Genomic DNA, 21,985 nt, shown 5'->3' with positions numbered 1-21,985 from the left:
TATATATCCCCTGCCCGGATTCGAACCTCGCCACTCATGCCCACCCCATAAAGCCTCTTACGCCCTCTCGTTGATACGGATGACACTCTCAACCCACACCGAATGACAATGCCCCCCATTACGCGTCACCCATCCTATGCTCTCGTCCGCCTCTACGAATGCCAAGAGGCCCACGCGCACGGGAACGGCTCCGGCGGGAAAAGAACGCAACCCGTGCCCAGGACTTCCCGGGTGGTCACCCATCCCTGTACTGTGCACGAAAAGAACACGACTCGAAGCAAAAAGGGTGCAGCACCAGGACTTCCCGGGAGGTCACCCATCCCAGTACTGTTCTGGCCCAAGCGCGCTTAACTGCGGAGTTCTGATGGGATCCGGTGTATTAGCGCTGGTATGACCGCACCACGACAGTGCCCTGCGTTCCGAGGTACTAATGCTATGCCAACCTACACAAAAATGCTCTACGAGGACAACTAAGATCGAGGGACCCACCACGTCACCGTCCCAACCGCACGCGCGACGGGCGCCGGCGAAGGCTAAGGCTAAGGCTTTGGATCCTAGAGAAAGACTACATGTATATATATATATACATATATATATCCCCTGCCCGGATTCGAACCTCGCCACTCATGCCCACCCCATAAAGCCTCTTACGCCCTCTCGTTGATACGGATGACACTCTCAACCCACACCGAATGACAATGCCCCCCATTACGCGTCACCCATCCTATGCTCTCGTCCGCCTCTACGAATGCCAAGAGGCCCACGCGCACGGGAACGGCTCCGGCGGGAAAAGAACGCAACCCGTGCCCAGGACTTCCCGGGTGGTCACCCATCCCTGTACTGTGCACGAAAAGAACACGACTCGAAGCAAAAAGGGTGCAGCACCAGGACTTCCCGGGAGGTCACCCATCCCAGTACTGTTCTGGCCCAAGCGCGCTTAACTGCGGAGTTCTGATGGGATCCGGTGTATTAGCGCTGGTATGACCGCACCACGACAGTGCCCTGCGTTCCGAGGTACTAATGCTATGCCAACCTACACAAAAATGCTCTACGAGGACAACTAAGATCGAGGGACCCACCACGTCACCGTCCCAACCGCACGCGCGACGGGCGCCGGCGAAGGCTAAGGCTAAGGCTTTGGATCCTAGAGAAAGACTACATGTATATATATATATATCCCCTGCCCGGATTCGAACCTCGCCACTCATGCCCACCCCATAAAGCCTCTTACGCCCTCTCGTTGATACGGATGACACTCTCAACCCACACCGAATGACAATGCCCCCCATTACGCGTCACCCATCCTATGCTCTCGTCCGCCTCTACGAATGCCAAGAGGCCCACGCGCACGGGAACGGCTCCGGCGGGAAAAGAACGCAACCCGTGCCCAGGACTTCCCGGGTGGTCACCCATCCCTGTACTGTGCACGAAAAGAACACGACTCGAAGCAAAAAGGGTGCAGCACCAGGACTTCCCGGGAGGTCACCCATCCCAGTACTGTTCTGGCCCAAGCGCGCTTAACTGCGGAGTTCTGATGGGATCCGGTGTATTAGCGCTGGTATGACCGCACCACGACAGTGCCCTGCGTTCCGAGGTACTAATGCTATGCCAACCTACACAAAAATGCTCTACGAGGACAACTAAGATCGAGGGACCCACCACGTCACCGTCCCAACCGCACGCGCGACGGGCGCCGGCGAAGGCTAAGGCTAAGGCTTTGGATCCTAGAGAAAGACTACATGTATATATATATATATCCCCTGCCCGGATTCGAACCTCGCCACTCATGCCCACCCCATAAAGCCTCTTACGCCCTCTCGTTGATACGGATGACACTCTCAACCCACACCGAATGACAATGCCCCCCATTACGCGTCACCCATCCTATGCTCTCGTCCGCCTCTACGAATGCCAAGAGGCCCACGCGCACGGGAACGGCTCCGGCGGGAAAAGAACGCAACCCGTGCCCAGGACTTCCCGGGTGGTCACCCATCCCTGTACTGTGCACGAAAAGAACACGACTCGAAGCAAAAAGGGTGCAGCACCAGGACTTCCCGGGAGGTCACCCATCCCAGTACTGTTCTGGCCCAAGCGCGCTTAACTGCGGAGTTCTGATGGGATCCGGTGTATTAGCGCTGGTATGACCGCACCACGACAGTGCCCTGCGTTCCGAGGTACTAATGCTATGCCAACCTACACAAAAATGCTCTACGAGGACAACTAAGATCGAGGGACCCACCACGTCACCGTCCCAACCGCACGCGCGACGGGCGCCGGCGAAGGCTAAGGCTAAGGCTTTGGATCCTAGAGAAAGACTACATGTATATATATATATATCCCCTGCCCGGATTCGAACCTCGCCACTCATGCCCACCCCATAAAGCCTCTTACGCCCTCTCGTTGATACGGATGACACTCTCAACCCACACCGAATGACAATGCCCCCCATTACGCGTCACCCATCCTATGCTCTCGTCCGCCTCTACGAATGCCAAGAGGCCCACGCGCACGGGAACGGCTCCGGCGGGAAAAGAACGCAACCCGTGCCCAGGACTTCCCGGGTGGTCACCCATCCCTGTACTGTGCACGAAAAGAACACGACTCGAAGCAAAAAGGGTGCAGCACCAGGACTTCCCGGGAGGTCACCCATCCCAGTACTGTTCTGGCCCAAGCGCGCTTAACTGCGGAGTTCTGATGGGATCCGGTGTATTAGCGCTGGTATGACCGCACCACGACAGTGCCCTGCGTTCCGAGGTACTAATGCTATGCCAACCTACACAAAAATGCTCTACGAGGACAACTAAGATCGAGGGACCCACCACGTCACCGTCCCAACCGCACGCGCGACGGGCGCCGGCGAAGGCTAAGGCTAAGGCTTTGGATCCTAGAGAAAGACTACATGTATATATATATATATCCCCTGCCCGGATTCGAACCTCGCCACTCATGCCCACCCCATAAAGCCTCTTACGCCCTCTCGTTGATACGGATGACACTCTCAACCCACACCGAATGACAATGCCCCCCATTACGCGTCACCCATCCTATGCTCTCGTCCGCCTCTACGAATGCCAAGAGGCCCACGCGCACGGGAACGGCTCCGGCGGGAAAAGAACGCAACCCGTGCCCAGGACTTCCCGGGTGGTCACCCATCCCTGTACTGTGCACGAAAAGAACACGACTCGAAGCAAAAAGGGTGCAGCACCAGGACTTCCCGGGAGGTCACCCATCCCAGTACTGTTCTGGCCCAAGCGCGCTTAACTGCGGAGTTCTGATGGGATCCGGTGTATTAGCGCTGGTATGACCGCACCACGACAGTGCCCTGCGTTCCGAGGTACTAATGCTATGCCAACCTACACAAAAATGCTCTACGAGGACAACTAAGATCGAGGGACCCACCACGTCACCGTCCCAACCGCACGCGCGACGGGCGCCGGCGAAGGCTAAGGCTAAGGCTTTGGATCCTAGAGAAAGACTACATGTATATATATATATATCCCCTGCCCGGATTCGAACCTCGCCACTCATGCCCACCCCATAAAGCCTCTTACGCCCTAACCAATTCACTCTGCATAGTTTTGTGTAAAACTTTTCTTCTTTCTTTTAAATATTGGGGAGATGTGTTTGTTTTATATTTTGGAGATATGTATGATTGTGGTGGCTTAAATATGGTCGGTTATATATGGATATCGTTTTGTTGCGTAAGATATGACCTTAATGAGGTTGATTTTGCAATTATGTAGTTTTGATTTCAAGTTTCAAGTCATCATGTTCTTTGTAAAGGTTTGGCATAGTAGTGGACCTTGATGTCTGCTTGTCTCACAAGGTTCTTCTTCTGAAAGTGTTATGAGTTTCTTCTGACAGGAGATATTGTGGTATGAACCTCCGTGATGGGATCCGGTGTATTAGCGCTGGTATGACCGCACCACGACAGTGCCCTGCGTTCCGAGGTACTAATGCTATGCCAACCTACACAAAAATGCTCTACGAGGACAACTAAGATCGAGGGACCCACCACGTCACCGTCCCAACCGCACGCGCGACGGGCGCCGGCGAAGGCTAAGGCTAAGGCTTTGGATCCTAGAGAAAGACTACATGTATATATATATATATATCCCCTGCCCGGATTCGAACCTCGCCACTCATGCCCACCCCATAAAGCCTCTTACGCCCTCTCGTTGATACGGATGACACTCTCAACCCACACCGAATGACAATGCCCCCCATTACGCGTCACCCATCCTATGCTCTCGTCCGCCTCTACGAATGCCAAGAGGCCCACGCGCACGGGAACGGCTCCGGCGGGAAAAGAACGCAACCCGTGCCCAGGACTTCCCGGGTGGTCACCCATCCCTGTACTGTGCACGAAAAGAACACGACTCGAAGCAAAAAGGGTGCAGCACCAGGACTTCCCGGGAGGTCACCCATCCCAGTACTGTTCTGGCCCAAGCGCGCTTAACTGCGGAGTTCTGATGGGATCCGGTGTATTAGCGCTGGTATGACCGCACCACGACAGTGCCCTGCGTTCCGAGGTACTAATGCTATGCCAACCTACACAAAAATGCTCTACGAGGACAACTAAGATCGAGGGACCCACCACGTCACCGTCCCAACCGCACGCGCGACGGGCGCCGGCGAAGGCTAAGGCTAAGGCTTTGGATCCTAGAGAAAGACTACATGTATATATATATATACATATATATATCCCCTGCCCGGATTCGAACCTCGCCACTCATGCCCACCCCATAAAGCCTCTTACGCCCTCTCGTTGATACGGATGACACTCTCAACCCACACCGAATGACAATGCCCCCCATTACGCGTCACCCATCCTATGCTCTCGTCCGCCTCTACGAATGCCAAGAGGCCCACGCGCACGGGAACGGCTCCGGCGGGAAAAGAACGCAACCCGTGCCCAGGACTTCCCGGGTGGTCACCCATCCCTGTACTGTGCACGAAAAGAACACGACTCGAAGCAAAAAGGGTGCAGCACCAGGACTTCCCGGGAGGTCACCCATCCCAGTACTGTTCTGGCCCAAGCGCGCTTAACTGCGGAGTTCTGATGGGATCCGGTGTATTAGCGCTGGTATGACCGCACCACGACAGTGCCCTGCGTTCCGAGGTACTAATGCTATGCCAACCTACACAAAAATGCTCTACGAGGACAACTAAGATCGAGGGACCCACCACGTCACCGTCCCAACCGCACGCGCGACGGGCGCCGGCGAAGGCTAAGGCTAAGGCTTTGGATCCTAGAGAAAGACTACATGTATATATATATATACATATATATATCCCCTGCCCGGATTCGAACCTCGCCACTCATGCCCACCCCATAAAGCCTCTTACGCCCTCTCGTTGATACGGATGACACTCTCAACCCACACCGAATGACAATGCCCCCCATTACGCGTCACCCATCCTATGCTCTCGTCCGCCTCTACGAATGCCAAGAGGCCCACGCGCACGGGAACGGCTCCGGCGGGAAAAGAACGCAACCCGTGCCCAGGACTTCCCGGGTGGTCACCCATCCCTGTACTGTGCACGAAAAGAACACGACTCGAAGCAAAAAGGGTGCAGCACCAGGACTTCCCGGGAGGTCACCCATCCCAGTACTGTTCTGGCCCAAGCGCGCTTAACTGCGGAGTTCTGATGGGATCCGGTGTATTAGCGCTGGTATGACCGCACCACGACAGTGCCCTGCGTTCCGAGGTACTAATGCTATGCCAACCTACACAAAAATGCTCTACGAGGACAACTAAGATCGAGGGACCCACCACGTCACCGTCCCAACCGCACGCGCGACGGGCGCCGGCGAAGGCTAAGGCTAAGGCTTTGGATCCTAGAGAAAGACTACATGTATATATATATATATCCCCTGCCCGGATTCGAACCTCGCCACTCATGCCCACCCCATAAAGCCTCTTACGCCCTCTCGTTGATACGGATGACACTCTCAACCCACACCGAATGACAATGCCCCCCATTACGCGTCACCCATCCTATGCTCTCGTCCGCCTCTACGAATGCCAAGAGGCCCACGCGCACGGGAACGGCTCCGGCGGGAAAAGAACGCAACCCGTGCCCAGGACTTCCCGGGTGGTCACCCATCCCTGTACTGTGCACGAAAAGAACACGACTCGAAGCAAAAAGGGTGCAGCACCAGGACTTCCCGGGAGGTCACCCATCCCAGTACTGTTCTGGCCCAAGCGCGCTTAACTGCGGAGTTCTGATGGGATCCGGTGTATTAGCGCTGGTATGACCGCACCACGACAGTGCCCTGCGTTCCGAGGTACTAATGCTATGCCAACCTACACAAAAATGCTCTACGAGGACAACTAAGATCGAGGGACCCACCACGTCACCGTCCCAACCGCACGCGCGACGGGCGCCGGCGAAGGCTAAGGCTAAGGCTTTGGATCCTAGAGAAAGACTACATGTATATATATATATACATATATATATCCCCTGCCCGGATTCGAACCTCGCCACTCATGCCCACCCCATAAAGCCTCTTACGCCCTCTCGTTGATACGGATGACACTCTCAACCCACACCGAATGACAATGCTGCCTCTACGAATGCCAAGAGGCCCACGCGCACGGGAACGGCTCCGGCGGGAAAAGAACGCAACCCGTGCCCAGGACTTCCCGGGTGGTCACCCATCCCTGTACTGTGCACGAAAAGAACACGACTCGAAGCAAAAAGGGTGCAGCACCAGGACTTCCCGGGAGGTCACCCATCCCAGTACTGTTCTGGCCCAAGCGCGCTTAACTGCGGAGTTCTGATGGGATCCGGTGTATTAGCGCTGGTATGACCGCACCACGACAGTGCCCTGCGTTCCGAGGTACTAATGCTATGCCAACCTACACAAAAATGCTCTACGAGGACAACTAAGATCGAGGGACCCACCACGTCACCGTCCCAACCGCACGCGCGACGGGCGCCGGCGAAGGCTAAGGCTAAGGCTTTGGATCCTAGAGAAAGACTACATGTATATATATATATACATATATATATCCCCTGCCCGGATTCGAACCTCGCCACTCATGCCCACCCCATAAAGCCTCTTACGCCCTCTCGTTGATACGGATGACACTCTCAACCCACACCGAATGACAATGCCCCCCATTACGCGTCACCCATCCTATGCTCTCGTCCGCCTCTACGAATGCCAAGAGGCCCACGCGCACGGGAACGGCTCCGGCGGGAAAAGAACGCAACCCGTGCCCAGGACTTCCCGGGTGGTCACCCATCCCTGTACTGTGCACGAAAAGAACACGACTCGAAGCAAAAAGGGTGCAGCACCAGGACTTCCCGGGAGGTCACCCATCCCAGTACTGTTCTGGCCCAAGCGCGCTTAACTGCGGAGTTCTGATGGGATCCGGTGTATTAGCGCTGGTATGACCGCACCACGACAGTGCCCTGCGTTCCGAGGTACTAATGCTATGCCAACCTACACAAAAATGCTCTACGAGGACAACTAAGATCGAGGGACCCACCACGTCACCGTCCCAACCGCACGCGCGACGGGCGCCGGCGAAGGCTAAGGCTAAGGCTTTGGATCCTAGAGAAAGACTACATGTATATATATATATACATATATATATCCCCTGCCCGGATTCGAACCTCGCCACTCATGCCCACCCCATAAAGCCTCTTACGCCCTCTCGTTGATACGGATGACACTCTCAACCCACACCGAATGACAATGCCCCCCATTACGCGTCACCCATCCTATGCTCTCGTCCGCCTCTACGAATGCCAAGAGGCCCACGCGCACGGGAACGGCTCCGGCGGGAAAAGAACGCAACCCGTGCCCAGGACTTCCCGGGTGGTCACCCATCCCTGTACTGTGCACGAAAAGAACACGACTCGAAGCAAAAAGGGTGCAGCACCAGGACTTCCCGGGAGGTCACCCATCCCAGTACTGTTCTGGCCCAAGCGCGCTTAACTGCGGAGTTCTGATGGGATCCGGTGTATTAGCGCTGGTATGACCGCACCACGACAGTGCCCTGCGTTCCGAGGTACTAATGCTATGCCAACCTACACAAAAATGCTCTACGAGGACAACTAAGATCGAGGGACCCACCACGTCACCGTCCCAACCGCACGCGCGACGGGCGCCGGCGAAGGCTAAGGCTAAGGCTTTGGATCCTAGAGAAAGACTACATGTATATATATATATACATATATATATCCCCTGCCCGGATTCGAACCTCGCCACTCATGCCCACCCCATAAAGCCTCTTACGCCCTCTCGTTGATACGGATGACACTCTCAACCCACACCGAATGACAATGCCCCCCATTACGCGTCACCCATCCTATGCTCTCGTCCGCCTCTACGAATGCCAAGAGGCCCACGCGCACGGGAACGGCTCCGGCGGGAAAAGAACGCAACCCGTGCCCAGGACTTCCCGGGTGGTCACCCATCCCTGTACTGTGCACGAAAAGAACACGACTCGAAGCAAAAAGGGTGCAGCACCAGGACTTCCCGGGAGGTCACCCATCCCAGTACTGTTCTGGCCCAAGCGCGCTTAACTGCGGAGTTCTGATGGGATCCGGTGTATTAGCGCTGGTATGACCGCACCACGACAGTGCCCTGCGTTCCGAGGTACTAATGCTATGCCAACCTACACAAAAATGCTCTACGAGGACAACTAAGATCGAGGGACCCACCACGTCACCGTCCCAACCGCACGCGCGACGGGCGCCGGCGAAGGCTAAGGCTAAGGCTTTGGATCCTAGAGAAAGACTACATGTATATATATATATACATATATATATCCCCTGCCCGGATTCGAACCTCGCCACTCATGCCCACCCCATAAAGCCTCTTACGCCCTCTCGTTGATACGGATGACACTCTCAACCCACACCGAATGACAATGCCCCCCATTACGCGTCACCCATCCTATGCTCTCGTCCGCCTCTACGAATGCCAAGAGGCCCACGCGCACGGGAACGGCTCCGGCGGGAAAAGAACGCAACCCGTGCCCAGGACTTCCCGGGTGGTCACCCATCCCTGTACTGTGCACGAAAAGAACACGACTCGAAGCAAAAAGGGTGCAGCACCAGGACTTCCCGGGAGGTCACCCATCCCAGTACTGTTCTGGCCCAAGCGCGCTTAACTGCGGAGTTCTGATGGGATCCGGTGTATTAGCGCTGGTATGACCGCACCACGACAGTGCCCTGCGTTCCGAGGTACTAATGCTATGCCAACCTACACAAAAATGCTCTACGAGGACAACTAAGATCGAGGGACCCACCACGTCACCGTCCCAACCGCACGCGCGACGGGCGCCGGCGAAGGCTAAGGCTAAGGCTTTGGATCCTAGAGAAAGACTACATGTATATATATATATACATATATATATCCCCTGCCCGGATTCGAACCTCGCCACTCATGCCCACCCCATAAAGCCTCTTACGCCCTCTCGTTGATACGGATGACACTCTCAACCCACACCGAATGACAATGCCCCCCATTACGCGTCACCCATCCTATGCTCTCGTCCGCCTCTACGAATGCCAAGAGGCCCACGCGCACGGGAACGGCTCCGGCGGGAAAAGAACGCAACCCGTGCCCAGGACTTCCCGGGTGGTCACCCATCCCTGTACTGTGCACGAAAAGAACACGACTCGAAGCAAAAAGGGTGCAGCACCAGGACTTCCCGGGAGGTCACCCATCCCAGTACTGTTCTGGCCCAAGCGCGCTTAACTGCGGAGTTCTGATGGGATCCGGTGTATTAGCGCTGGTATGACCGCACCACGACAGTGCCCTGCGTTCCGAGGTACTAATGCTATGCCAACCTACACAAAAATGCTCTACGAGGACAACTAAGATCGAGGGACCCACCACGTCACCGTCCCAACCGCACGCGCGACGGGCGCCGGCGAAGGCTAAGGCTAAGGCTTTGGATCCTAGAGAAAGACTACATGTATATATATATATACATATATATATCCCCTGCCCGGATTCGAACCTCGCCACTCATGCCCACCCCATAAAGCCTCTTACGCCCTCTCGTTGATACGGATGACACTCTCAACCCACACCGAATGACAATGCCCCCCATTACGCGTCACCCATCCTATGCTCTCGTCCGCCTCTACGAATGCCAAGAGGCCCACGCGCACGGGAACGGCTCCGGCGGGAAAAGAACGCAACCCGTGCCCAGGACTTCCCGGGTGGTCACCCATCCCTGTACTGTGCACGAAAAGAACACGACTCGAAGCAAAAAGGGTGCAGCACCAGGACTTCCCGGGAGGTCACCCATCCCAGTACTGTTCTGGCCCAAGCGCGCTTAACTGCGGAGTTCTGATGGGATCCGGTGTATTAGCGCTGGTATGACCGCACCACGACAGTGCCCTGCGTTCCGAGGTACTAATGCTATGCCAACCTACACAAAAATGCTCTACGAGGACAACTAAGATCGAGGGACCCACCACGTCACCGTCCCAACCGCACGCGCGACGGGCGCCGGCGAAGGCTAAGGCTAAGGCTTTGGATCCTAGAGAAAGACTACATGTATATATATATATACATATATATATCCCCTGCCCGGATTCGAACCTCGCCACTCATGCCCACCCCATAAAGCCTCTTACGCCCTCTCGTTGATACGGATGACACTCTCAACCCACACCGAATGACAATGCCCCCCATTACGCGTCACCCATCCTATGCTCTCGTCCGCCTCTACGAATGCCAAGAGGCCCACGCGCACGGGAACGGCTCCGGCGGGAAAAGAACGCAACCCGTGCCCAGGACTTCCCGGGTGGTCACCCATCCCTGTACTGTGCACGAAAAGAACACGACTCGAAGCAAAAAGGGTGCAGCACCAGGACTTCCCGGGAGGTCACCCATCCCAGTACTGTTCTGGCCCAAGCGCGCTTAACTGCGGAGTTCTGATGGGATCCGGTGTATTAGCGCTGGTATGACCGCACCACGACAGTGCCCTGCGTTCCGAGGTACTAATGCTATGCCAACCTACACAAAAATGCTCTACGAGGACAACTAAGATCGAGGGACCCACCACGTCACCGTCCCAACCGCACGCGCGACGGGCGCCGGCGAAGGCTAAGGCTAAGGCTTTGGATCCTAGAGAAAGACTACATGTATATATATATACATATATATATCCCCTGCCCGGATTCGAACCTCGCCACTCATGCCCACCCCATAAAGCCTCTTACGCCCTCTCGTTGATACGGATGACACTCTCAACCCACACCGAATGACAATGCCCCCCATTACGCGTCACCCATCCTATGCTCTCGTCCGCCTCTACGAATGCCAAGAGGCCCACGCGCACGGGAACGGCTCCGGCGGGAAAAGAACGCAACCCGTGCCCAGGACTTCCCGGGTGGTCACCCATCCCTGTACTGTGCACGAAAAGAACACGACTCGAAGCAAAAAGGGTGCAGCACCAGGACTTCCCGGGAGGTCACCCATCCCAGTACTGTTCTGGCCCAAGCGCGCTTAACTGCGGAGTTCTGATGGGATCCGGTGTATTAGCGCTGGTATGACCGCACCACGACAGTGCCCTGCGTTCCGAGGTACTAATGCTATGCCAACCTACACAAAAATGCTCTACGAGGACAACTAAGATCGAGGGACCCACCACGTCACCGTCCCAACCGCACGCGCGACGGGCGCCGGCGAAGGCTAAGGCTAAGGCTTTGGATCCTAGAGAAAGACTACATGTATATATATATACATATATATATCCCCTGCCCGGATTCGAACCTCGCCACTCATGCCCACCCCATAAAGCCTCTTACGCCCTCTCGTTGATACGGATGACACTCTCAACCCACACCGAATGACAATGCCCCCCATTACGCGTCACCCATCCTATGCTCTCGTCCGCCTCTACGAATGCCAAGAGGCCCACGCGCACGGGAACGGCTCCGGCGGGAAAAGAACGCAACCCGTGCCCAGGACTTCCCGGGTGGTCACCCATCCCTGTACTGTGCACGAAAAGAACACGACTCGAAGCAAAAAGGGTGCAGCACCAGGACTTCCCGGGAGGTCACCCATCCCAGTACTGTTCTGGCCCAAGCGCGCTTAACTGCGGAGTTCTGATGGGATCCGGTGTATTAGCGCTGGTATGACCGCACCACGACAGTGCCCTGCGTTCCGAGGTACTAATGCTATGCCAACCTACACAAAAATGCTCTACGAGGACAACTAAGATCGAGGGACCCACCACGTCACCGTCCCAACCGCACGCGCGACGGGCGCCGGCGAAGGCTAAGGCTAAGGCTTTGGATCCTAGAGAAAGACTACATGTATATATATACATATATATATCCCCTGCCCGGATTCGAACCTCGCCACTCATGCCCACCCCATAAAGCCTCTTACGCCCTCTCGTTGATACGGATGACACTCTCAACCCACACCGAATGACAATGCCCCCCATTACGCGTCACCCATCCTATGCTCTCGTCCGCCTCTACGAATGCCAAGAGGCCCACGCGCACGGGAACGGCTCCGGCGGGAAAAGAACGCAACCCGTGCCCAGGACTTCCCGGGTGGTCACCCATCCCTGTACTGTGCACGAAAAGAACACGACTCGAAGCAAAAAGGGTGCAGCACCAGGACTTCCCGGGAGGTCACCCATCCCAGTACTGTTCTGGCCCAAGCGCGCTTAACTGCGGAGTTCTGATGGGATCCGGTGTATTAGCGCTGGTATGACCGCACCACGACAGTGCCCTGCGTTCCGAGGTACTAATGCTATGCCAACCTACACAAAAATGCTCTACGAGGACAACTAAGATCGAGGGACCCACCACGTCACCGTCCCAACCGCACGCGCGACGGGCGCCGGCGAAGGCTAAGGCTAAGGCTTTGGATCCTAGAGAAAGACTACATGTATATATATATATACATATATATATCCCCTGCCCGGATTCGAACCTCGCCACTCATGCCCACCCCATAAAGCCTCTTACGCCCTCTCGTTGATACGGATGACACTCTCAACCCACACCGAATGACAATGCCCCCCATTACGCGTCACCCATCCTATGCTCTCGTCCGCCTCTACGAATGCCAAGAGGCCCACGCGCACGGGAACGGCTCCGGCGGGAAAAGAACGCAACCCGTGCCCAGGACTTCCCGGGTGGTCACCCATCCCTGTACTGTGCACGAAAAGAACACGACTCGAAGCAAAAAGGGTGCAGCACCAGGACTTCCCGGGAGGTCACCCATCCCAGTACTGTTCTGGCCCAAGCGCGCTTAACTGCGGAGTTCTGATGGGATCCGGTGTATTAGCGCTGGTATGACCGCACCACGACAGTGCCCTGCGTTCCGAGGTACTAATGCTATGCCAACCTACACAAAAATGCTCTACGAGGACAACTAAGATCGAGGGACCCACCACGTCACCGTCCCAACCGCACGCGCGACGGGCGCCGGCGAAGGCTAAGGCTAAGGCTTTGGATCCTAGAGAAAGACTACATGTATATATATATATACATATATATATCCCCTGCCCGGATTCGAACCTCGCCACTCATGCCCACCCCATAAAGCCTCTTACGCCCTCTCGTTGATACGGATGACACTCTCAACCCACACCGAATGACAATGCCCCCCATTACGCGTCACCCATCCTATGCGTCCGCCTCTACGAATGCCAAGAGGCCCACGCGCACGGGAACGGCTCCGGCGGGAAAAGAACGCAACCCGTGCCCAGGACTTCCCGGGTGGTCACCCATCCCTGTACTGTGCACGAAAAGAACACGACTCGAAGCAAAAAGGGTGCAGCACCAGGACTTCCCGGGAGGTCACCCATCCCAGTACTGTTCTGGCCCAAGCGCGCTTAACTGCGGAGTTCTGATGGGATCCGGTGTATTAGCGCTGGTATGACCGCACCACGACAGTGCCCTGCGTTCCGAGGTACTAATGCTATGCCAACCTACACAAAAATGCTCTACGAGGACAACTAAGATCGAGGGACCCACCACGTCACCGTCCCAACCGCACGCGCGACGGGCGCCGGCGAAGGCTAAGGCTAAGGCTTTGGATCCTAGAGAAAGACTACATGTATATATATATATACATATATATATCCCCTGCCCGGATTCGAACCTCGCCACTCATGCCCACCCCATAAAGCCTCTTACGCCCTCTCGTTGATACGGATGACACTCTCAACCCACACCGAATGACAATGCCCCCCATTACGCGTCACCCATCCTATGCTCTCGTCCGCCTCTACGAATGCCAAGAGGCCCACGCGCACGGGAACGGCTCCGGCGGGAAAAGAACGCAACCCGTGCCCAGGACTTCCCGGGTGGTCACCCATCCCTGTACTGTGCACGAAAAGAACACGACTCGAAGCAAAAAGGGTGCAGCACCAGGACTTCCCGGGAGGTCACCCATCCCAGTACTGTTCTGGCCCAAGCGCGCTTAACTGCGGAGTTCTGATGGGATCCGGTGTATTAGCGCTGGTATGACCGCACCACGACAGTGCCCTGCGTTCCGAGGTACTAATGCTATGCCAACCTACACAAAAATGCTCTACGAGGACAACTAAGATCGAGGGACCCACCACGTCACCGTCCCAACCGCACGCGCGACGGGCGCCGGCGAAGGCTAAGGCTAAGGCTTTGGATCCTAGAGAAAGACTACATGTATATATATATATACATATATATATCCCCTGCCCGGATTCGAACCTCGCCACTCATGCCCACCCCATAAAGCCTCTTACGCCCTCTCGTTGATACGGATGACACTCTCAACCCACACCGAATGACAATGCCCCCCATTACGCGTCACCCATCCTATGCTCTCGTCCGCCTCTACGAATGCCAAGAGGCCCACGCGCACGGGAACGGCTCCGGCGGGAAAAGAACGCAACCCGTGCCCAGGACTTCCCGGGTGGTCACCCATCCCTGTACTGTGCACGAAAAGAACACGACTCGAAGCAAAAAGGGTGCAGCACCAGGACTTCCCGGGAGGTCACCCATCCCAGTACTGTTCTGGCCCAAGCGCGCTTAACTGCGGAGTTCTGATGGGATCCGGTGTATTAGCGCTGGTATGACCGCACCACGACAGTGCCCTGCGTTCCGAGGTACTAATGCTATGCCAACCTACACAAAAATGCTCTACGAGGACAACTAAGATCGAGGGACCCACCACGTCACCGTCCCAACCGCACGCGCGACGGGCGCCGGCGAAGGCTAAGGCTAAGGCTTTGGATCCTAGAGAAAGACTACATGTATATATATATATACATATATATATCCCCTGCCCGGATTCGAACCTCGCCACTCATGCCCACCCCATAAAGCCTCTTACGCCCTCTCGTTGATACGGATGACACTCTCAACCCACACCGAATGACAATGCCCCCCATTACGCGTCACCCATCCTATGCTCTCGTCCGCCTCTACGAATGCCAAGAGGCCCACGCGCACGGGAACGGCTCCGGCGGGAAAAGAACGCAACCCGTGCCCAGGACTTCCCGGGTGGTCACCCATCCCTGTACTGTGCACGAAAAGAACACGACTCGAAGCAAAAAGGGTGCAGCACCAGGACTTCCCGGGAGGTCACCCATCCCAGTACTGTTCTGGCCCAAGCGCGCTTAACATGGGATCCGGTGTATTAGCGCTGGTATGACCGCACCACGACAGTGCCCTGCGTTCCGAGGTACTAATGCTATGCCAACCTACACAAAAATGCTCTACGAGGACAACTAAGATCGAGGGACCCACCACGTCACCGTCCCAACCGCACGCGCGACGGGCGCCGGCGAAGGCTAAGGCTAAGGCTTTGGATCCTAGAGAAAGACTACATGTATATATATATATACATATATATATCCCCTGCCCGGATTCGAACCTCGCCACTCATGCCCACCCCATAAAGCCTCTTACGCCCTCTCGTTGATACGGATGACACTCTCAACCCACACCGAATGACAATGCCCCCCATTACGCGTCACCCATCCTATGCTCTCGTCCGCCTCTACGAATGCCAAGAGGCCCACGCGCACGGGAACGGCTCCGGCGGGAAAAGAACGCAACCCGTGCCCAGGACTTCCCGGGTGGTCACCCATCCCTGTACTGTGCACGAAAAGAACACGACTCGAAGCAAAAAGGGTGCAGCACCAGGACTTCCCGGGAGGTCACCCATCCCAGTACTGTTCTGGCCCAAGCGCGCTTAACTGCGGAGTTCTGATGGGATCCGGTGTATTAGCGCTGGTATGACCGCACCACGACAGTGCCCTGCGTTCCGAGGTACTAATGCTCTATGCCAACCTACACAAAAATGCTCTACGAGGACAACTAAGATCGAGGGACCCACCACGTCACCGTCCCAACCGCACGCGCGACGGGCGCCGGCGAAGGCTAAGGCTAAGGCTTTGGATCCTAGAGAAAGACTACATGTATATATATATATACATATATATATCCCCTGCCCGGATTCGAACCTCGCCACTCATGCCCACCCCATAAAGCCTCTTACGCCCTCTCGTTGATACGGATGACACTCTCAACCCACACCGAATGACAATGCCCCCCATTACGCGTCACCCATCCTATGCTCTCGTCCGCCTCTACGAATGCCAAGAGGCCCACGCGCACGGGAACGGCTCCGGCGGGAAAAGAACGCAACCCGTGCCCAGGACTTCCCGGGTGGTCACCCATCCCTGTACTGTGCACGAAAAGAACACGACTCGAAGCAAAAAGGGTGCAGCACCAGGACTTCCCGGGAGGTCACCCATCCCAGTACTGTTCTGGCCCAAGCGCGCTTAACTGCGGAGTTCTGATGGGATCCGGTGTATTAGCGCTGGTATGACCGCACCACGACAGTGCCCTGCGTTCCGAGGTACTAATGCTATGCCAACCTACACAAAAATGCTCTACGAGGACAACTAAGATCGAGGGACCCACCACGTCACCGTCCCAACCGCACGCGCGACGGGCGCCGGCGAAGGCTAAGGCTAAGGCTTTGGATCCTAGAGAAAGACTACATGTATATATATATATACATATATATATCCCCTGCCCGGATTCGAACCTCGCCACTCATGCCCACCCCATAAAGCCTCTTACGCCCTCTCGTTGATACGGATGACACTCTCAACCCACACCGAATGACAATGCCCCCCATTACGCGTCACCCATCCTATGCTCTCGTCCGCCTCTACGAATGCCAAGAGGCCCACGCGCACGGGAACGGCTCCGGCGGGAAAAGAACGCAACCCGTGCCCAGGACTTCCCGGGTGGTCACCCATCCCTGTACTGTGCACGAAAAGAACACGACTCGAAGCAAAAAGGGTGCAGCACCAGGACTTCCCGGGAGGTCACCCATCCCAGTACTGTTCTGGCCCAAGCGCGCTTAACTGCGGAGTTCTGATGGGATCCGGTGTATTAGCGCTGGTATGACCGCACCACGACAGTGCCCTGCGTTCCGAGGTACTAATGCTATGCCAACCTACACAAAAATGCTCTACGAGGACAACTAAGATCGAGGGACCCACCACGTCACCGTCCCAACCGCACGCGCGACGGGCGCCGGCGAAGGCTAAGGCTAAGGCTTTGGATCCTAGAGAAAGACTACATGTATATATACATATATATATCCCCTGCCCGGATTCGAACCTCGCCACTCATGCCCACCCCATAAAGCCTCTTACGCCCTCTCGTTGATACGGATGACACTCTCAACCCACACCGAATGACAATGCCCCCCATTACGCGTCACCCATCCTATGCTCTCGTCCGCCTCTACGAATGCCAAGAGGCCCACGCGCACGGGAACGGCTCCGGCGGGAAAAGAACGCAACCCGTGCCCAGGACTTCCCGGGTGGTCACCCATCCCTGTACTGTGCACGAAAAGAACACGACTCGAAGCAAAAAGGGTGCAGCACCAGGACTTCCCGGGAGGTCACCCATCCCAGTACTGTTCTGGCCCAAGCGCGCTTAACTGCGGAGTTCTGATGGGATCCGGTGTATTAGCGCTGGTATGACCGCACCACGACAGTGCCCTGCGTTCCGAGGTACTAATGCTATGCCAACCTACACAAAAATGCTCTACGAGGACAACTAAGATCGAGGGACCCACCACGTCACCGTCCCAACCGCACGCGCGACGGGCGCCGGCGAAGGCTAAGGCTAAGGCTTTGGATCCTAGAGAAAGACTACATGTATTATATACATATATATATCCCCTGCCCGGATTCGAACCTCGCCACTCATGCCCACCCCATAAAGCCTCTTACGCCCTCTCGTTGATACGGATGACACTCTCAACCCACACCGAATGACAATGCCCCCCATTACGCGTCACCCATCCTATGCTCTCGTCCGCCTCTACGAATGCCAAGAGGCCCACGCGCACGGGAACGGCTCCGGCGGGAAAAGAACGCAACCCGTGCCCAGGACTTCCCGGGTGGTCACCCATCCCTGTACTGTGCACGAAAAGAACACGACTCGAAGCAAAAAGGGTGCAGCACCAGGACTTCCCGGGAGGTCACCCATCCCAGTACTGTTCTGGCCCAAGCGCGCTTAACTGCGGAGTTCTGATGGGATCCGGTGTATTAGCGCTGGTATGACCGCACCACGACAGTGCCCTGCGTTCCGAGGTACTAATGCTATGCCAACCTACACAAAAATGCTCTACGAGGACAACTAAGATCGAGGGACCCACCACGTCACCGTCCCAACCGCACGCGCGACGGGCGCCGGCGAAGGCTAAGGCTAAGGCTTTGGATCCTAGAGAAAGACTACATGTATATATATATATACATATATATATCCCCTGCCCGGATTCGAACCTCGCCACTCATGCCCACCCCATAAAGCCTCTTACGCCCTCTCGTTGATACGGATGACACTCTCAACCCACACCGAATGACAATGCCCCCCATTACGCGTCACCCATCCTATGCTCTCGTCCGCCTCTACGAATGCCAAGAGGCCCACGCGCACGGGAACGGCTCCGGCGGGAAAAGAACGCAACCCGTGCCCAGGACTTCCCGGGTGGTCACCCATCCCTGTACTGTGCACGAAAAGAACACGACTCGAAGCAAAAAGGGTGCAGCACCAGGACTTCCCGGGAGGTCACCCATCCCAGTACTGTTCTGGCCCAAGCGCGCTTAACTGCGGAGTTCTGATGGGATCCGGTGTATTAGCGCTGGTATGACCGCACCACGACAGTGCCCTGCGTTCCGAGGTACTAATGCTACCTACACAAAAATGCTCTACGAGGACAACTAAGATCGAGGGACCCACCACGTCACCGTCCCAACCGCACGCGCGACGGGCGCCGGCGAAGGCTAAGGCTAAGGCTTTGGATCCTAGAGAAAGACTACATGTATATATATATATACATATATATATCCCCTGCCCGGATTCGAACCTCGCCACTCATGCCCACCCCATAAAGCCTCTTACGCCCTCTCGTTGATACGGATGACACTCTCAACCCACACCGAATGACAATGCCCCCCATTACGCGTCACCCATCCTATGCTCTCGTCCGCCTCTACGAATGCCAAGAGGCCCACGCGCACGGGAACGGCTCCGGCGGGAAAAGAACGCAACCCGTGCCCAGGACTTCCCGGGTGGTCACCCATCCCTGTACTGTGCACGAAAAGAACACGACTCGAAGCAAAAAGGGTGCAGCACCAGGACTTCCCGGGAGGTCACCCATCCCAGTACTGTTCTGGCCCAAGCGCGCTTAACTGCGGAGTTCTGATGGGATCCGGTGTATTAGCGCTGGTATGACCGCACCACGACAGTGCCCTGCGTTCCGAGGTACTAATGCTATGCCAACCTACACAAAAATGCTCTACGAGGACAACTAAGATCGAGGGACCCACCACGTCACCGTCCCAACCGCACGCGCGACGGGCGCCGGCGAAGGCTAAGGCTAAGGCTTTGGATCCTAGAGAAAGACTACATGTATATATATATATACATATATATATCCCCTGCCCGGATTCGAACCTCGCCACTCATGCCCACCCCATAAAGCCTCTTACGCCCTCTCGTTGATACGGATGACACTCTCAACCCACACCGAATGACAATGCCCCCCATTACGCGTCACCCATCCTATGCTCTCGTCCGCCTCTACGAATGCCAAGAGGCCCACGCGCACGGGAACGGCTCCGGCGGGAAAAGAACGCAACCCGTGCCCAGGACTTCCCGGGTGGTCACCCATCCCTGTACTGTGCACGAAAAGAACACGACTCGAAGCAAAAAGGGTGCAGCACCAGGACTTCCCGGGAGGTCACCCATCCCAGTACTGTTCTGGCCCAAGCGCGCTTAACTGCGGAGTTCTGATGGGATCCGGTGTATTAGCGCTGGTATGACCGCACCACGACAGTGCCCTGCGTTCCGAGGTACTAATGCTATGCCAACCTACACAAAAATGCTCTACGAGGACAACTAAGATCGAGGGACCCACCACGTCACCGTCCCAACCGCACGCGCGACGGGCGCCGGCGAAGGCTAAGGCTAAGGCTTTGGATCCTAGAGAAAGACTACATGTATATATATATATACATATATATATCCCCTGCCCGGATTCGAACCTCGCCACTCATGCCCACCCCATAAAGCCTCTTACGCCCTCTCGTTGATACGGATGACACTCTCAACCCACACCGAATGACAATGCCCCCCATTACGCGTCACCCATCCTATGCTCTCGTCCGCCTCTACGAATGCCAAGAGGCCCACGCGCACGGGAACGGCTACGGCTCCGGCGGGAAAAGAACGCAACCCGTGCCCAGGACTTCCCGGGTGGTCACCCATCCCTGTACTGTGCACGAAAAGAACACGACTCGAAGCAAAAAGGGTGCAGCACCAGGACTTCCCGGGAGGTCACCCATCCCAGTACTGTTCTGGCCCAAGCGCGCTTAACTGCGGAGTTCTGATGGGATCCGGTGTATTAGCGCTGGTATGACCGCACCACGACAGTGCCCTGCGTTCCGAGGTACTAATGCTATGCCAACCTACACAAAAATGCTCTACGAGGACAACTAAGATCGAGGGACCCACCACGTCACCGTCCCAACCGCACGCGCGACGGGCGCCGGCGAAGGCTAAGGCTAAGGCTTTGGATCCTAGAGAAAGACTACATGTATATATATATATATCCCCTGCCCGGATTCGAACCTCGCCACTCATGCCCACCCCATAAAGCCTCTTACGCCCTCTCGTTGATACGGATGACACTCTCAACCCACACCGAATGACAATGCCCCCCATTACGCGTCACCCATCCTATGCTCTCGTCCGCCTCTACGAATGCCAAGAGGCCCACGCGCACGGGAACGGCTCCGGCGGGAAAAGAACGCAACCCGTGCCCAGGACTTCCCGGGTGGTCACCCATCCCTGTACTGTGCACGAAAAGAACACGACTCGAAGCAAAAAGGGTGCAGCACCAGGACTTCCCGGGAGGTCACCCATCCCAGTACTGTTCTGGCCCAAGCGCGCTTAACTGCGGAGTTCTGATGGGATCCGGTGTATTAGCGCTAGTATGACCGCACCACGACAGTGCCCTGCGTTCCGAGGTACTAATGCTATGCCAACCTACACAAAAATGCTCTACGAGGACAACTAAGATCGAGGGACCCACCACGTCACCGTCCCAACCGCACGCGCGACGGGCGCCGGCGAAGGCTAAGGCTAAGGCTTTGGATCCTAGAGAAAGACTACATGTATATATATATATATCCCCTGCCCGGATTCGAACCTCGCCACTCATGCCCACCCCATAAAGCCTCTTACGCCCTCTCGTTGATACGGATGACACTCTCAACCCACACCGAATGACAATGCCCCCCATTACGCGTCACCCATCCTATGCTCTCGTCCGCCTCTACGAATGCCAAGAGGCCCACGCGCACGGGAACGGCTCCGGCGGGAAAAGAACGCAACCCGTGCCCAGGACTTCCCGGGTGGTCACCCATCCCTGTACTGTGCACGAAAAGAACACGACTCG

General features: G+C 56.2%; 35 non-coding genes and 1 pseudogene across 35 annotated transcripts; all 36 read right to left on the bottom strand.

Moving 5' to 3' along the window:
• Positions 1 to 283: 283 nt before the first annotated feature.
• Positions 284 to 402, bottom strand: LOC147855228 (5S ribosomal RNA). The gene has a single exon (XR_015530983.1). It is a non-coding gene; the product is annotated as a 5S ribosomal RNA (ribosomal RNA).
• A 471-nt stretch (positions 403 to 873) lies between these two features.
• Positions 874 to 992, bottom strand: LOC147855227 (5S ribosomal RNA). The gene has a single exon (XR_015530982.1). It is a non-coding gene; the product is annotated as a 5S ribosomal RNA (ribosomal RNA).
• A 461-nt stretch (positions 993 to 1,453) lies between these two features.
• On the bottom strand, positions 1,454 to 1,572 carry LOC147855226 (5S ribosomal RNA). Its single transcript, XR_015530981.1, has one exon. It is a non-coding gene; the product is annotated as a 5S ribosomal RNA (ribosomal RNA).
• Positions 1,573 to 2,033: 461 nt separating this feature from the next.
• On the bottom strand, positions 2,034 to 2,152 carry LOC147855225 (5S ribosomal RNA). Its single transcript, XR_015530980.1, has one exon. It is a non-coding gene; the product is annotated as a 5S ribosomal RNA (ribosomal RNA).
• Positions 2,153 to 2,613: 461 nt separating this feature from the next.
• On the bottom strand, positions 2,614 to 2,732 carry LOC147855224 (5S ribosomal RNA). Its single transcript, XR_015530979.1, has one exon. It is a non-coding gene; the product is annotated as a 5S ribosomal RNA (ribosomal RNA).
• Positions 2,733 to 3,193: 461 nt separating this feature from the next.
• Positions 3,194 to 3,312, bottom strand: LOC147855223 (5S ribosomal RNA). Its single transcript, XR_015530978.1, has one exon. It is a non-coding gene; the product is annotated as a 5S ribosomal RNA (ribosomal RNA).
• A 1,079-nt stretch (positions 3,313 to 4,391) lies between these two features.
• LOC147855222 (5S ribosomal RNA) lies at positions 4,392 to 4,510 on the bottom strand. Its single transcript, XR_015530977.1, has one exon. It is a non-coding gene; the product is annotated as a 5S ribosomal RNA (ribosomal RNA).
• A 471-nt stretch (positions 4,511 to 4,981) lies between these two features.
• Positions 4,982 to 5,100, bottom strand: LOC147855221 (5S ribosomal RNA). Its single transcript, XR_015530976.1, has one exon. It is a non-coding gene; the product is annotated as a 5S ribosomal RNA (ribosomal RNA).
• A 471-nt stretch (positions 5,101 to 5,571) lies between these two features.
• Positions 5,572 to 5,690, bottom strand: LOC147855220 (5S ribosomal RNA). The gene has a single exon (XR_015530975.1). It is a non-coding gene; the product is annotated as a 5S ribosomal RNA (ribosomal RNA).
• A 461-nt stretch (positions 5,691 to 6,151) lies between these two features.
• Positions 6,152 to 6,270, bottom strand: LOC147855219 (5S ribosomal RNA). The gene has a single exon (XR_015530973.1). It is a non-coding gene; the product is annotated as a 5S ribosomal RNA (ribosomal RNA).
• A 436-nt stretch (positions 6,271 to 6,706) lies between these two features.
• LOC147855218 (5S ribosomal RNA) lies at positions 6,707 to 6,825 on the bottom strand. Its single transcript, XR_015530972.1, has one exon. It is a non-coding gene; the product is annotated as a 5S ribosomal RNA (ribosomal RNA).
• Positions 6,826 to 7,296: 471 nt separating this feature from the next.
• On the bottom strand, positions 7,297 to 7,415 carry LOC147855217 (5S ribosomal RNA). Its single transcript, XR_015530971.1, has one exon. It is a non-coding gene; the product is annotated as a 5S ribosomal RNA (ribosomal RNA).
• Positions 7,416 to 7,886: 471 nt separating this feature from the next.
• On the bottom strand, positions 7,887 to 8,005 carry LOC147855216 (5S ribosomal RNA). Its single transcript, XR_015530970.1, has one exon. It is a non-coding gene; the product is annotated as a 5S ribosomal RNA (ribosomal RNA).
• Positions 8,006 to 8,476: 471 nt separating this feature from the next.
• On the bottom strand, positions 8,477 to 8,595 carry LOC147855215 (5S ribosomal RNA). The gene has a single exon (XR_015530969.1). It is a non-coding gene; the product is annotated as a 5S ribosomal RNA (ribosomal RNA).
• A 471-nt stretch (positions 8,596 to 9,066) lies between these two features.
• Positions 9,067 to 9,185, bottom strand: LOC147855214 (5S ribosomal RNA). Its single transcript, XR_015530968.1, has one exon. It is a non-coding gene; the product is annotated as a 5S ribosomal RNA (ribosomal RNA).
• Positions 9,186 to 9,656: 471 nt separating this feature from the next.
• On the bottom strand, positions 9,657 to 9,775 carry LOC147855213 (5S ribosomal RNA). The gene has a single exon (XR_015530967.1). It is a non-coding gene; the product is annotated as a 5S ribosomal RNA (ribosomal RNA).
• Positions 9,776 to 10,246: 471 nt separating this feature from the next.
• Positions 10,247 to 10,365, bottom strand: LOC147855212 (5S ribosomal RNA). The gene has a single exon (XR_015530966.1). It is a non-coding gene; the product is annotated as a 5S ribosomal RNA (ribosomal RNA).
• A 471-nt stretch (positions 10,366 to 10,836) lies between these two features.
• Positions 10,837 to 10,955, bottom strand: LOC147855211 (5S ribosomal RNA). The gene has a single exon (XR_015530965.1). It is a non-coding gene; the product is annotated as a 5S ribosomal RNA (ribosomal RNA).
• Positions 10,956 to 11,424: 469 nt separating this feature from the next.
• LOC147855210 (5S ribosomal RNA) lies at positions 11,425 to 11,543 on the bottom strand. Its single transcript, XR_015530964.1, has one exon. It is a non-coding gene; the product is annotated as a 5S ribosomal RNA (ribosomal RNA).
• Positions 11,544 to 12,012: 469 nt separating this feature from the next.
• Positions 12,013 to 12,131, bottom strand: LOC147855209 (5S ribosomal RNA). Its single transcript, XR_015530962.1, has one exon. It is a non-coding gene; the product is annotated as a 5S ribosomal RNA (ribosomal RNA).
• A 467-nt stretch (positions 12,132 to 12,598) lies between these two features.
• LOC147855208 (5S ribosomal RNA) lies at positions 12,599 to 12,717 on the bottom strand. Its single transcript, XR_015530961.1, has one exon. It is a non-coding gene; the product is annotated as a 5S ribosomal RNA (ribosomal RNA).
• A 471-nt stretch (positions 12,718 to 13,188) lies between these two features.
• Positions 13,189 to 13,307, bottom strand: LOC147855207 (5S ribosomal RNA). Its single transcript, XR_015530960.1, has one exon. It is a non-coding gene; the product is annotated as a 5S ribosomal RNA (ribosomal RNA).
• Positions 13,308 to 13,774: 467 nt separating this feature from the next.
• Positions 13,775 to 13,893, bottom strand: LOC147855206 (5S ribosomal RNA). The gene has a single exon (XR_015530959.1). It is a non-coding gene; the product is annotated as a 5S ribosomal RNA (ribosomal RNA).
• Positions 13,894 to 14,364: 471 nt separating this feature from the next.
• Positions 14,365 to 14,483, bottom strand: LOC147855205 (5S ribosomal RNA). Its single transcript, XR_015530958.1, has one exon. It is a non-coding gene; the product is annotated as a 5S ribosomal RNA (ribosomal RNA).
• A 471-nt stretch (positions 14,484 to 14,954) lies between these two features.
• LOC147855204 (5S ribosomal RNA) lies at positions 14,955 to 15,073 on the bottom strand. The gene has a single exon (XR_015530957.1). It is a non-coding gene; the product is annotated as a 5S ribosomal RNA (ribosomal RNA).
• Positions 15,074 to 15,544: 471 nt separating this feature from the next.
• LOC147855203 (5S ribosomal RNA) lies at positions 15,545 to 15,651 on the bottom strand (annotated as a pseudogene).
• Positions 15,652 to 16,122: 471 nt separating this feature from the next.
• Positions 16,123 to 16,241, bottom strand: LOC147855202 (5S ribosomal RNA). Its single transcript, XR_015530956.1, has one exon. It is a non-coding gene; the product is annotated as a 5S ribosomal RNA (ribosomal RNA).
• Positions 16,242 to 16,714: 473 nt separating this feature from the next.
• Positions 16,715 to 16,833, bottom strand: LOC147855201 (5S ribosomal RNA). The gene has a single exon (XR_015530955.1). It is a non-coding gene; the product is annotated as a 5S ribosomal RNA (ribosomal RNA).
• Positions 16,834 to 17,304: 471 nt separating this feature from the next.
• LOC147855200 (5S ribosomal RNA) lies at positions 17,305 to 17,423 on the bottom strand. Its single transcript, XR_015530954.1, has one exon. It is a non-coding gene; the product is annotated as a 5S ribosomal RNA (ribosomal RNA).
• A 465-nt stretch (positions 17,424 to 17,888) lies between these two features.
• LOC147855199 (5S ribosomal RNA) lies at positions 17,889 to 18,007 on the bottom strand. Its single transcript, XR_015530953.1, has one exon. It is a non-coding gene; the product is annotated as a 5S ribosomal RNA (ribosomal RNA).
• A 466-nt stretch (positions 18,008 to 18,473) lies between these two features.
• On the bottom strand, positions 18,474 to 18,592 carry LOC147855198 (5S ribosomal RNA). The gene has a single exon (XR_015530951.1). It is a non-coding gene; the product is annotated as a 5S ribosomal RNA (ribosomal RNA).
• A 471-nt stretch (positions 18,593 to 19,063) lies between these two features.
• Positions 19,064 to 19,182, bottom strand: LOC147855197 (5S ribosomal RNA). The gene has a single exon (XR_015530948.1). It is a non-coding gene; the product is annotated as a 5S ribosomal RNA (ribosomal RNA).
• Positions 19,183 to 19,647: 465 nt separating this feature from the next.
• On the bottom strand, positions 19,648 to 19,766 carry LOC147855196 (5S ribosomal RNA). Its single transcript, XR_015530947.1, has one exon. It is a non-coding gene; the product is annotated as a 5S ribosomal RNA (ribosomal RNA).
• A 471-nt stretch (positions 19,767 to 20,237) lies between these two features.
• LOC147855195 (5S ribosomal RNA) lies at positions 20,238 to 20,356 on the bottom strand. Its single transcript, XR_015530946.1, has one exon. It is a non-coding gene; the product is annotated as a 5S ribosomal RNA (ribosomal RNA).
• A 477-nt stretch (positions 20,357 to 20,833) lies between these two features.
• On the bottom strand, positions 20,834 to 20,952 carry LOC147855194 (5S ribosomal RNA). Its single transcript, XR_015530939.1, has one exon. It is a non-coding gene; the product is annotated as a 5S ribosomal RNA (ribosomal RNA).
• Positions 20,953 to 21,413: 461 nt separating this feature from the next.
• Positions 21,414 to 21,532, bottom strand: LOC147855193 (5S ribosomal RNA). The gene has a single exon (XR_015530926.1). It is a non-coding gene; the product is annotated as a 5S ribosomal RNA (ribosomal RNA).
• Between the last annotated feature and the right edge of the window lie 453 nt (positions 21,533 to 21,985).

This window comes from Azolla caroliniana, unplaced genomic scaffold, assembly GCF_043228905.1.
Source record: "Azolla caroliniana isolate FFs.n. ecotype wild unplaced genomic scaffold, voAzoCaro1.0.p SCAF_14, whole genome shotgun sequence".
Lineage (NCBI taxonomy): Eukaryota > Viridiplantae > Streptophyta > Polypodiopsida > Salviniales > Salviniaceae > Azolla > Azolla caroliniana.
Note: the sequence above shows the minus strand (reverse complement) of the source record. Positions and strands in the feature narration are given on the sequence as shown.